The sequence below is a fragment of the Gopherus flavomarginatus genome, chromosome 4 (genome assembly GCF_025201925.1).
Source record: "Gopherus flavomarginatus isolate rGopFla2 chromosome 4, rGopFla2.mat.asm, whole genome shotgun sequence".
In the NCBI taxonomy this organism is placed as follows: Eukaryota; Metazoa; Chordata; order Testudines; family Testudinidae; genus Gopherus; species Gopherus flavomarginatus.
This window is the reverse complement of record NC_066620.1, coordinates 133,766,272-133,779,846: the sequence shown is the minus strand read 5'-3', so window position 1 is coordinate 133,779,846 and position 13,575 is coordinate 133,766,272. Positions and strand designations below refer to the sequence as shown.

The window sequence follows — 13,575 nt, the reverse complement described above, 5'->3', positions numbered from 1 at the left end:
GTTAGCCAGTTTTTAATCCATTTTATACTTGCCATGTTTATTTTATATCATTCTTGGTTTTTTAATCAAAATGTTGTGTGGTACCAACTCAAACACCTTACAGAAGACTAAACATATCTCTGAAATATATCAACACTATTACCTTTATCAACTAAAAATCAAGTTAGTTTTACAGGATCTATTTTCCATAAAACCATGTTGATCTGCATTTATTTCAATACCCTTCTTTAGTTTATTAATTGAGTCCTGCATCAGCCACTCCATTATCTTGCCTGGAAGCGATGTCAGGCTGACAGGCTTATAGTTACCTGGGTCATCCTATCTACCCTTTTTCAAAACTGACAGAACCTTTAGCTTTCTTCCAGCTCTTTGGATCTTCCCTAGTGCTCTATGACTTATTAAGAACCAACATTAACAGCGAACTCCTCGGACAGCTCTTTTAAAACTTTTGGATGCAAGTTATCTGGATGTGCTGAATTAAAAATGTCTTTTAGTAGCTTCTGTTTAACATCCTCTAAAGATACTAGTGGAATGGAGTTATCATCATGCTATGATGAGACTACATCATCTGTTTTTTCCCCCAAATACAGAACAGAAATATTTATTGAACACTTCTGCATTTTTTGTATTATTATTGGTAGTTCTCCCATTTCCAACCTGTAATGGACAAATACCATTGTCAGGATTCATTTGTTCCTAATATATTTTTAAAACTCTTTATTATCCTTAACTCTGCTGGCCACAGATTTCTCCTGTCTCTCTTTGCTTCACTTATTAATTTTCTACAATTCCTAACTTCTAATTTATATTCATTACTATCAGCTTCCCCTCTCTTCCATTATTTATTTATTTGTTTATTTATTTATTTTTACAGATGTCTTCACTTCCCCTCTAAACCAGTTCATTTTTTTTTTTTAACCAGCATAGCCTTTTTCCTCAATTGTGGCTTTTTAGGCATCTCTGGGTATGTCTTCATTAGCAACATTAAAGCACGGCTGTGGCAGCTCTTTAACATGGCTTTGTAGTTGCAGCACCAGCACTGGGAGAGAGCTCTCCCAGCGCTGTAAACCCCCACCCCCATGAGGGAAGTATCTACCAGCGTTGGGAGCACGGTGTGTTTTTTCACACCCCTGAATGAGAAATTTTCAGTGCTGTAAAGTAGCAGTGTAGACTAGGCCTAATAAGGTGTTCTTAAATTATCCTCAATTATCATTCACACAGGGCTGCCCAGAGGATTCAGGTGGCCTGGGGCAAAGCAATTTTGGGGACCCCTTCCATAAAAAAAAGTTGCAATACTATAGAATACTGTATTCTCGTGGGGCCCCTGTGGGGCCCAGAGAAAAGTGCCCCGCTTGCCTCCCCAAGGTGGCCCTGGGAAAAATAAACATTTAAAAATCTTCTGCATCTCAGCACAAACCCAATTTTGAGAAAATGTCTTTTCAAGTCACCTTTACAAGATATCACTGGTTCTCAGCATCAGCTAGTGCTAAATGGCACTAAAGCTCATTAAAAAGGTTGGACAAATATTTTCCATCAAATTTTTTTTGGATCGAAAACTAGGGTTTTTTAAAAAGCAGAAAAAATCATGGACAATGGCTGATTTCTTTCAAAATTTGTTGTAGTTTTTTAAACTGAAAAGCTGAAATAAGTCTGCCAAAACCTGAACATGATTTGGGGTTTCAGAAGTGTGTGGCCAAATATTTGCTGCTTGCTGTGTTTGTTTGTTTAAAGAAACAATAAAAAAATTCTACTTAAAAAAAACCAAAACTTTTGAATTTTAATGAAGTTAGATGGCTTGCCTCCTTGATCTTCTCTGGCAAAAGCACACATAACAGACAGACAAAGACTCCTCCCTCCCAGATTTGAAAGTATCTTGTCTCCTTATTGGTCCTGTTGGTCAGGTGTCAGCTAGGTTATGTGATCTTCTTAACCCTTTACAGGCAAAAGAGGAATTAACCCTTAACGATATGTTTATGACACACTCTAAAAGCTTATCAGATGTCACTGCTCAATCTGACGGGAGCCCTAGTAAGCCAAAGTTCTTCTAGCCCTTCTGGAAGGGTTGTGTCTTTGGTCAGAAGGACTTGTCTGCTTGCTGAATCAAAAGAAGGTCCTGAGTCAGTTTAAATGTGGACTCTTTATGCCAAACATCCTTTCTTAGTCAATTGGTCTCTGGAAAAACCTAGTTTGAACGGGTTTATGCAAGCGTCCCCAGGCATGATACCTCTCTGGAGGTCTTTACAACCTGAGTGATTCACCTTAAATCACCATCCACTGCTTTTAGTTCCTGGAGGAGCTGTGGTATCATTCCCCCTCACTCTCCTCCACTGCCCCAAGTTGCATACAGTCCCTGGCCTACAGTAATATATAAACCATTCATAAGCTTAATACAGTATATATCCCCAGAGATACTGCACAAGGTTGCAACACATGTCATAACAACCTAGTATGATATTAGTCCCTTTTGCAGCTGCATCATATTGTTGACACATTCACTTTGTGATTCACTATAATCCCCAGATCCTTTCCAGCAGTACTATTGCCTAGCTAGTTATTCCCCATTTTGTAGTTATGCATTGATTTTTCATTCCTAAGTGTAGTACTTTGCACTTGTTTTTATTGAATTTCATCTGCTGTTTTCAGATCAATCCTCCAATTTATCAAGAGCATTTCAAATTCTAATCTTGTCCTCAAAAAAGTGCTTTCAACCCCTCCCAGCCTACTGTCATCTGCAAATTGCATAAATGAACTTTCGACTCCATTATCCAATTGATTTATGAAAATATTGAATAGTACTGGACCCCTGTGGGATCTGCTAGCCTTATTTCCCCAGTTTGAAAGTGTATCATTGATAACCATTCCTTGATTACTGTCCTTCAACCAGTTTTTCACCCACTATTTCACCTACCTGCACATTACTGAGCCATAGAAGGCAGGCCAAGCACATACTTGGTTAAAATAATGTAGAAATATCTTGTGGTTAATCTGAAGAGCAGAAATACACTATTTTTCGTCTTTGCCCAAGGAGTTACTCAGTTATAGGTCAGGAGGAGGAATGTGCTCATGCCATCCAGCAAAAGTAACAGTTTCAGCCAGATATCTAGGTACTGGGACAGAAGCTGGGTGAGAAGCTGAGAGTTAAGGTAAGCCAGCCATATTTAGCAGGTGCCCCCTATGAGACTGAACTCAGGCCAGTGGGCCATTCAGGCTAGGCATAAGGAGCATACACAAGCCTGTGCAGTTACAAGCTGGGTGATTTTTTTGTTCAATCAAAACGTTTAAGAAAAAATGTGTAGAAAAATGTTTCATTCAACTTTTGTTTTCCACTTAAATTAAAGTCTTTAAAAATGGTTATCATTGAGCTTTTTCTCTCTTGGGCTTTCCTTTTCCTTGCCTCCTTTTCCCTCTCGGGGCGGGGAGAGAAAAAGGTAAAGAGGAAGAAAAAGGAGGCAGGGTAGAGGGGTAACAACACATTGAAAACGTTGGAGGCTTTTTTAGTTCTTGTTTCACCAAGCAGAAAAAAACAAAAACAAAAACAAACAAACAAATAAAAACCCTGTGAAACATGGCAAATGAAATGAGAATTTTTTAGAATTCCTGACCCATCCTGCTCCTTGTCTCCTGACCGCCCACCCGAGACCCCCAAATCCAGCCCCCCCTTTCCTGTCCCCTGACCGCCCCCCCCGAACCTCTGCCCCATCCACCCCCCCCCGTCCCCTGACTGTCCCCGGGACTCCTTGCCCCTTATCTAACCCCCCCGGCCCTGGCCGCTTACCCCTGCCTCCCGGCGCCTCAGCGCGCGCGTCGAGAAGCATCCCTGAATAGAGCTGCAACCGCGTGGCTTCTGGGGGGGCGGTGCTGAACTGCTCCCCGCTCAGAGCCGTGTGGTAAGGGGAGGAGCCGCTCAGCCCGGAGTTTGCATTCCGCCCCCTTACCATGCAGCTCTGTGCGAGGTGGAGCTCAGGCCTCCCTGGAGCCATGCGGCTGCAGTGCTGTCCAGGACGCGCTGAGGCACTGGGGGGATGGCGGGGATGAGCTTCAGCCATTCTCATGGAGGCCCCTGCGGGGCCTGGGGCCTGGGGAAAATTGCCTCCCCCTGCCCCCTGCCCCCCGGGTTGCCCTGCGTTCACATTTCTTTGATTAAATTCTTCCTCCCAGTTGATTTGGCTCATAATTGTTTTTAGCTTTGTGAAATTGGCCCTGTTAAAACACCAAGTATATGTTATTAGTCTGGACTTTAGTCTGTTCAGACATTATATATGTAATCAAGTCATGATACATGATACAAATACATGAGAAGTAAGAGGAAGACCAAGGACATGGTAGGCCCATTACTCAATGAAGAGGGAAAGACAATAAGAGAAAAGCAGCAATTGCCAAAGTTTTAAATGCCATTTTTGTTTCCGTTTTCACCAAACAAGTAAGCAGTGATTGGATGACTAACATAGTGAACATCAATGTAAATTGGGTAGGACAAAACCAGAGAAAGCCCAGAAGAGAGCAACAAAAATGATTAAAGATCAAGAAAACTTGACCTATGAGGAAAGACTGAAAAAAATGGATTTGTTTAATCTGGAGAAGAGAAGACTGAGGGAAAGCATGATAATAGCTCTTCAAGTATGCAAAAGGTTGTTATAAAGAGAGGGTGATAAATTGTTCTCCCTAATCACTGAGGCTAGGCAAATTAGTAATGGGTTTATATTGCAGCAAGGGAGATTAAGGTTAGACATTAGGAAAAACTTCCTAACTGTAAGGACAGTTAAGCACTGGAACAAATTACTTAGGGAGCTTGTGGAATCTCTGTCATTGGAGGTTTTAAGAACAGGTTAGACCAGGGGTTGGCAACCTTTCAGAAGCAGTGTGCCAAGTCTTCATTTATTCACACTAACGTAAGGTTTCATGTGCCAGTAATACATTGTAACGTTTTTAGAAGGTCTCTTTCTATAAGTTTATAATATATAACTAAACTATTGTTGTACGTAAAGTAAATAAGATTTTTAAAGTGTTTAAGAAGCTTCATTTAAAATTAAATAAAAATGCAGAGCCCCTTGGCCCGGTGGCCAGGACCCAGGTTGTCTGAGTGCTGCTGAAAATCAGCTTGCGTGCTGCCTTCAGCACGCGTGCCATAGGTTGCCGACCCCTGGCTTAGACAAATACCTAAGGGATGGTCTAGATCAGTGTTTCTCAACTTTTTTGATACCAGGGACTGACTTGCTGCCTTCCTAAACTCTGTCAGGTTGCCAGCCACTAAGAAACACTGGTCTAGGTGAAGGGTTCCCAAACTTGGTTCGCGGCCTGAAGCAGTGGCCCAGCCCATGCCACTTCCCACAGCTCTCATTGGCCAGGAAACGTGAACCACAGCCACTGGGAGCTGCTAGCAGCCCTGCCTGCGGACGCTCAGGTAAACAAAGTGTGTTGCAGCCTGCCAGGGGCTTACCCTGAACAAACCGTGAATCAAGTTTGGGAACTTCTGGTCTAGGTAATACTTAGTTCTGCCTCAACACAAGGGACTGGACTAGATGACCTATTAAGGTCCCTTCCGGTCCTACATTTCTATGATCATTTGTACCTAAGCTACCATTATTTTTCAGGTTTGTAATCAGTTCTTCTTTATATGTTATGACAAGGTCTAATATATAATTCTCTTCCCAACCCCCATGTTGGTTGCACACTTCTTGAATTAGACAACTGTCACTGATCATGTTTAGAAATTCCAAGGATGTTTTAGTACTGGCAGTATGAGACCTCCAGTACATGTCACTTGAATTGTAGTTCCTCATGATCTCACATCTTTTTTTCCTGTAGATAGGTGAATAAGGAAGTGGTCATCCTGTTCCTAGTGTGATTAGGTGGTGTGTAGCAGACATCAACTAGTGCTCTGTCTTGTGCTTTATCCATTGGACATTGATCCCCAACATTCAAGATCAATATCTTCTCAGTTATCAGTGACTCAGAAATGGGTAATGCCATTTTTAACATAGAGTGCCACTCCCCCTTCCCTTTTTTCCACTTGATCCTGCCTAAATAGGTTATAACTGTTGATTTTAACATTCCAGTTGTGTGAATCATTCCATTGGGTTTCAGTAATAGCAACTATATTGAATTTATGTTTATCAGTAAGCAATTCCAATTCTTCTTGTTTGTTACCCAGGCTTTTAGATTTGGTGTAGAGGCAATTAAAGAATTTCTCCTCTTTAGGTCCTTTGGTTCCTGGATTAATTTTGTTCTCAACATCTCACTTTTGTGCTGAGTATTCATATTGTCCCTCTTTTACCCTCCCCTTTTGCTATTAGTTTAACCCCCTCCTGACTACTGTAGACAGCCTGTTCCCAAGGAGATTGGTCTCCCTTCTACTGAGGTGGAGGCCACCTATATAGCCTCTCTCCCCATAGAGGGTGGACAAATGTTTCACAAAACCAAAGTCTACACCTCTTACCTACCTAGCAATTCACTTGCAGAATCTTCTGCCTTCTATTTTCCTTTTCTCAAGGTGCAGCAAAGGTCTCAAAGAACATAGCTTGGACATTCTTCTTCTTTGGCATGCTTCTGAAGTATTAGAGCTTCTCCAAAAAAGCTTGCAACAATCCATTGTCATTAATTACTTCATCTTCCTCTGTAATGCAGCCTCTACTGAGATGAAACAGGGCACTAATTTAATAGCACATGCAGCAAGACTATATAGACTACCATAGAACTGAAAAACTTTCTGTACACTAGGTTTTTCAGCAAAAGTTTTCCCTCATTGCCAACACTGCTGCAGCTCCATTAGAGGTAGTTGTTATAGGTTGCAACAGCAGGAACCATTGTCTAGGCAAAGCTCCTGTGGCAACTAGTGTTTTTAGCGGTGTGTCGCCTAAGTCTGATCATAGCAAGTCTGAATGGCATGGTGTTAGAATCCCAAGAGATCACTGATCAAAAATGTTTAGGACCTAAGTTCTAAGCCTAAAAAATGATGGCGCTTCCATGAGCATGATACACCTCAGCACAGTGTTGGGACATTGGTTCAGTACTGACTCAGGAGAAATTACTCATAACACTTCCTTGCAGAACCTTGTTTTTTTTCCTTGGTAATCCAAGTACTGACCTTCCCAAGTCCTAACCAGTTTATGGGGTTGCTACTCTCATCCTAAAGTGGCATGGCTCCAGACCTACAGATTTAATTTAAAAATACACACATTTTAGAGAGGTGAGGACAGTTCTTTCAATTAAAAGTAAATGCAAGAAGAAGTAAGAGATTTAAGTGAGAAAGTTAGAATAGCTGAGACATAGCAGAGAGAAATTACAAAGGGAATGTCTGTAATTGACAAAGACAAGAAGCTGAATAAAAACTAACTTTTGAACATGGCTCCTTCTATACTCCTTTTCATATGCACACTGTTCTTCTCTCCCTGTTCTATACTTCTCCCATCCACACCCAACAACCCTCCAGGTTCACTCCCGTGATCCTTCCCAGCAATTAATTCCTTCTTCCTCAGCTCCTCAATTACCCCTGACTCCCCCAAGTATTTTCACTGCCGGGGGTGCGGGGGAGGGGTTCCGGTTAATATGCCTAGTAAGGAATCTATTTGTCAAAAAAAAATTCCTGAATCTTTTTGTTGTCTGTATTGTTACAGACATAATTGTTGACAGTTATTTTGAAACTGATGTGATTATATTGTTATTTTATCAAATAAAATATGTAGAATTTTAAAACATAGGGCACAGATTTTGTGTGTGTGTGTGTGTGCAGAATTCTCCTGAACAAACCTTATCAAATTAAATTTAAATATTTTAGGATACCCATTTTATTAAAATACAAATGTTTATGTACTATTGTGAGATTGTGAAATTCAGAAGTATTGTGAACTTCAAAAGACTATGTTGAACAATGTAGCAGACACATCTGAGCTTTTGAGAGAATACATGTGAAGTAGAACTCTTAGAAAGTAGTGGGGAGGAAGGGATTGCAAACTACTGCCTATGGACTCAGCCTTTGAAGCTTCACCATAAGCAGGGAACTACGTGTCTGCAGAGCACCTGTTCCCTGAGGATAGTTCAAAGACCTAAACTGGATTCTTCAGGGACCAAACTGACAAAGAAAGGATTTTGTCTTTCACCTGGCGTAGCTGAGTTAAAGCAGACTCAGGGCCTTCTTTCTAATGCAGCAAACAAGCAGGACCTCCAGTCCACGAAACGCCTAATCATTATAGGGAAGGATAGGAAGAACTTTGGCCTACTGAGGACCTCTAAGACCATGTTCTTTTTCAGAGCAAAGGGTGTAATGAATTTTGAAACCACAGGAAAACTGCTGAGTAGGGGTTACGGTACTTCTTCCAGAGCCCATGTTGCAGTTGGGATGATCTTTGGTAAATTTATTAGTATGTGTGTAGGTTCTTTTATTGTTTTTAATACCTTTTCTCTGTAATGCTTCTACCTTAAGAATAAAATGTGCTTGGCTAAGAAAGAGCTGTGTGTAACTTATAACTGTGGGCAATTACACTGTTGTTAATACCTGAAAAGAAGGCAAGCAGGCCTGCTTAGGCATACTTTTTCTGGAATAACACAGTGAAGGCAGGAAACTGGTCAGCCAAGATATACCCCAGGGAGAAGAGAGATGCAGCATTCAATCCATGATCCACAAACATGGTTCGCGGATAACAGCAGATTTACAGGGCTCTAGATATAAAATTTGGATCCACATCCATCCATGATCCACAAACATGGTCCGTGGAAATCCATATAAAGCAGATATCCACAGCTTTGCAGGGCTCTAGTTGTGTTCACATTTCTTTGTTAAAGAAAATGAAGATGAATCCCTTGTCAAAGAAAACCTTAGTCATTATATTGTGTATGTGAATTATAGGTCAGTTCCTTACCCATTGTTTTGGGGCAATACTACAACAGATAACACAGGCCTCTCTTTGTTAGATATTTGGGAAGTTTTTAACAGCGGTGCTGGAACATTTTTTACGGTGGGGTGCTGAGAGTCATTGAACCAAACGGTAAACCCTGCATATAATAGAAACCAATTCAAGCCTGATGCAGCATCCTCTGCATTCCAAGTTCCAGCATCTATGGTTTTTAATACTGCAAACCATCAAATTACCTACCTGGGTGACAGGTTAAGTATAACTAGGAGTCACTGAACTGGTTCTAATTGCCTCTGGCAAAATGATTCTAATAATCATGAGATGGATTTTCATCACAAGTGATCAACCATGTGAGAGGGAGTGTGCACAGGATCTGATAGGTATGGTCAGGGTTGTAATTCCTACATTGCTGAGACCAAGGTGTGTGTGTACATGTATTTATATAAAATCTCTCTCCCCAGATTCCTGAGAGGGATTTGCATAGACTGGACCTGGTATGAGTGAATGACATGGAAACATCTAAAACTATATCCCATACAAAAGACTAAGAGGGCCAGGAGATACATCATTTCCAATTTTTGATGGCAATAATCCGTGATTCAAAAGCCTTGACATTGCCGTTGACCAGGATGACACAGTAAACTGGTTTTGTGCTGGAGTCTTGCCTGTCTGCATCTCATTTCCATACCCATTACTCGGCTTAGTCCCAAAGTTACCACTGTTTGACACAAAGGTCCCTGGGGACTGGAGTCCCTTTCACTTTCATTGTTGGAAATGATCTGAAATTATGAAACAGAGGTTACTGGCATGTTTATCCTAAAGGAACAAACACCAAGTTTCCTTCACAAATACATTCTTTGACCCTCATTTTGGGCCTTGGTCACACAGCACATTCCATATTAGGGCCATGGTGGGTTGATAGGTAGGGGCAAAAAGTGTCTGCTTGGAGCTCTTGGGGAGGGTAAATTTCCTTCCACCCCAATCTTGGGGGCAGGAAGAAAGTTTACTGTACAGGCCCTCAGCGCCTGCCCCTCCCCCTCACTGCTTCCTGGCCCCCCTGCAACGCGTGGAGCCTGTGGCTGGGATGTGAACAGCAAGACACCCCGCTAACCTCCTACCACCTTCCCAAATCCAGTCCCACAGCACGACCTCCGCCCCCTGCTTGGCTCCGCCCCGTTCTCTTCAGAAGACCGCCTGGGATAGGGCAGCTCTGCGCCTGCGCTTGCTAATATCTGCGCATGCTCACTGGCGACGCGAGTCCGGCCTGCCGGCTTGTTTGGAGCCGCCTGCCCTTCAAGACAGCCGGGGGTCGGGGGAGGAAGCGCCGCGTGGCAGTCAGCGGCGGCAGGAGTGGGGACCGGCCGCGGGGAGGATCCGCTTCGCGCAGAGCCGCCGATAAGGTGCCTCCTCACGGCCCGAAAGGGACGGGTACCCAGGACAGGGCCGCTCTGTGTACGGTTGCCATGGAAACGGGCTGCCCGTTTCCCCGCTCATCCCGGCGTCAGGGCCGCTGGAGGCGCCCCGCGCCGCCGCCCCCCCGCGCCGTGAAATGAGCAGAAAACCTTTTCCCTCCTGCAGGTCATCCATGGTGTTTATTATTCTTCCCCAGTTCTGTGGTGTGTATTGATATAGCCAGGTGCAAAATCTACTCCCCCCTAGCTTTGCTGTGATAGGAGCAGGGAAGGAAGGAAGGACACAAAGGCGTGCAGGCAAAAGGGAAATGGCCCATGCAAACGAAGTTTACTCCTATACAAGAGGAAGGGCAGGTAGGATTTGGTCTAGAAGAGCAAACATTTAATAAAGTTCTGTGCTGACTACTTTACAGTGTGAAGACAAGATCAGGGAGCGTAAGCTGACTGGCCTATAGTGGCAGGTTTCAGAGTGGTAGCCCTGTTAGTCTGTATCAGCAAAAAGAACGAGGAGTACTTGTAGCATATGGCAGGGCCGACCAGAGGATTCTGGGGGCCTGGGGCCATCGGCGGCAGGCGGCTCCGGTGGACCTCCCGCAGGCGTGCCTGCGGAGGGTCCGCTGGTCCCGTGGCTCCGGTGGAGCATCCGCAGGCACGCCTGCGGGAGGTCCACCGGAGCCGTGGGACCAGCGGACCCTCCGCAGCCATGCCTGCGGGAGGTCCACCGGAGCCGTGGGACCGGCAAGCGGCAGGGGGCCCCCCGCGCGGCAAAATGTCTAGAGCTGGCCCTGTTCGGCAGCGGGGGCCCTTCCGTTCTGGGACCCGCTGTTGAAGTGCCCCGAAGACCCGTGGCGGGGGCCCCCCGCCGGTGAATTACCGCTGAAGCGGGACCCGCCACCGAAGTGCAGCCTGCTCTTCGGTGGTAATTCGATGGTGGGGGGCCCCCGCCGCGGGTCTTCGGGGCACTTTGGCGGCGGGTCCCTGAACGGAAGGGCCCCCTGCCGCCGAATTACCGCCGAAGACCGGGTTGCACTTCGGCAGCAGGTCCAACTTCGGTGGTAATGCTATGGCGGGGGGTCCTTCTGCCCCAGAGCGGAAGGACTCCCCCGCCAGCAAAGACCGGGAGCGGAAGAAGCTCTGGGGCCTGGCCCCGCAAGAGTTTTCTGGGGCCCCCGAGTGAGTGAAGGACCCTGTTCCAGGGGCCCGAAAAACTCTCATGGGGGCCCCTGCGGAGCCCAGGGCCTGGGGCAAATTGCCCCTCTTGCCCCCCCCCCCTCTGGGCAGCCCTGGCATATGGGTGTTTTTTAGAAGTGATTAGATAGAGGAGCCTTTTGTGTTTAAAAGCAATCTGAAAAAATCCAACCCTCTTATTTTGTGGCTCTTATTCCATAGGTGCTGGGTATATTGGGGCTTAGTCTTGGTCAAAATTTCCATTGATTTTGGTAGGAGTTGTGTTGTATTAATTAAGGACTGTAGGATCAGCTCCTTTTGCTGATGTTCATTCTATTTTTATTGCATGAAATTGGGGGAAAAAAAAGCCCTACCATCCGTATTAACAAAATGACACACAAAAAAGCTTATTTTAATGCTGTTAATATGGGCCTAGGTTGTGCTGGAGGTAGTGTTTTAAAATGACATCTTAGCAATGGACAATTAATAGTTTTCTTTTTAACCGGACTGTAAACTCAGGCAGTTTTGGTACAGATTATTTTGGAGACAATCTCTACTTGGAAGGAGATACAAAAGGAGCAATTGGGAAAGAAGCATGAAAACATAGGAAGCAGGAGGAAATAAGCGATATGAGAGCAGTGATGTGGGAAAAATGAAGTTTTGCTTCAGGGCTTAGAAAGAGCAAGCCCTGATCTGCCAGTCTCTTCTGCTGTTCACTTTTACTCATAAATAGATATAAAGGGATAGACGCTACCAGCTTGCATCTTGTGAAATGCTTAATCAGATACTGGGCAAGACATACTTTTTCTTGGATATGTTAGTGGAACGGTTCAGTGGTTCTCAACCTGTGGCTGCAGCCCAATCTGCTCAGAGCTGTGGCCCACAAGACATCCTCAGGCCCATACACGTAGTATTGGATGTGGCCCAAAACGGTAAATAGGTTGAGAACCACTCATGGAGCAAAGGACAAATTCATGAGGCTGATGTTGGCTGCTTATTCATGGTACCAGCCCCTTATTCATGGTTCCCAGTTCCTTGTTCAAAGGTCAAAATTATTTAAAAATATATCAATGTAGGATTAAATTTTTAGAAATGTTATCCAATTAATTTGATTGAATGTGACAAATTTAAATGACTAATTATGTAAATGAGACAGGGTGGGTGAGGCAATATCTTTTATAGGATCAACTTCTGTTGGTGAGAGAGACAGACATTGGTCCAATAAAAGATATTATCTTACTCTCCTTATCTCTCTAATATCCTGGGACCAACATAGCTATAATAATACTGTATAATTACTTAATTATGAATTTAAATAAGGAGCTGGGTTTTAACTGGCTGTATGTGACAAAATAAGTCTCTGGTCACGCCAAATGATAGGTCCATGTGGCCATCCGACTGTTCTGAGAGAGATGAAACAAGTAACTCCCTGACCTGAAGCTTTGTTCCGGTGAAACATGGTGGCACATGAAGCTCCCACCTCACTTCTGTACTGTAAATGGTGACTGCTTGAAGAACTGGATTTTGACTAGCTCTGCGTGACAAAATAAGTCTCAGGTCATGCCAAGTGACATGTCTCTTCAACTGTTAATCTGTTCTGAAGTAGTTGAAACATGAAACACCTTTACTTGAAACTTTGGGCTGGTCTACACCAAAGCTGTAAGTTGACCTAAGTTACGCTACTTCAGTTAAGTAACTGAAGTCGATGTAACTTAGGTCGACTTACAGCAGTGTCTACGCCGCACTGTGTCAATGGGAGATACTCTCCCGCTGACTTACCTTCAGCCTCTTAAGGAGATGGACTACAGATGTTGATGGGAGAGTGCTCTGCCATCGACTTACCTTGTCTTCACCAGACCCGCTAAATCGATACCACTGCATTGATCACAGCAGTGGTGATTTAACTATAAGTATAGACAAGGCCAGTATCTGGATGGAAAACATTGCCCATTTCACCAGTCCTCCTCCACCCACCTCCAAACACATCCACTCCCTTTAGCAGGGTAAAAGGAGCAGCAGACAGATGTTTCAGAGGGTGAAAGCTGTGGAACCTATGCTTGCAGGTCCAGAGATTTGGTGAGTGTTGTGTTTATTCCATCTATTGTCTTTGTTCTCTGTGAGGGTGATGTGACTGAGTTATGGGCTCC

The 13,575-nt window shown here is 44.1% G+C and overlaps 1 protein-coding gene across 4 annotated transcripts in view; it reads left to right on the top strand.

Moving 5' to 3' along the window:
* Positions 1 to 10,112: 10,112 nt before the first annotated feature.
* The window catches only part of ARMC2 (armadillo repeat containing 2), a 171,552-nt gene continuing 168,089 nt past the window's right edge, over positions 10,113 to 13,575 (top strand). For all 4 annotated transcript variants that reach the window (XM_050951359.1, XM_050951358.1, XM_050951356.1 and 1 more), the window contains exon 1: positions 10,113 to 10,249. The gene's annotated coding sequence lies outside the window, so the exon portion shown is untranslated. The remainder of the gene's footprint in view (positions 10,250 to 13,575) is intronic.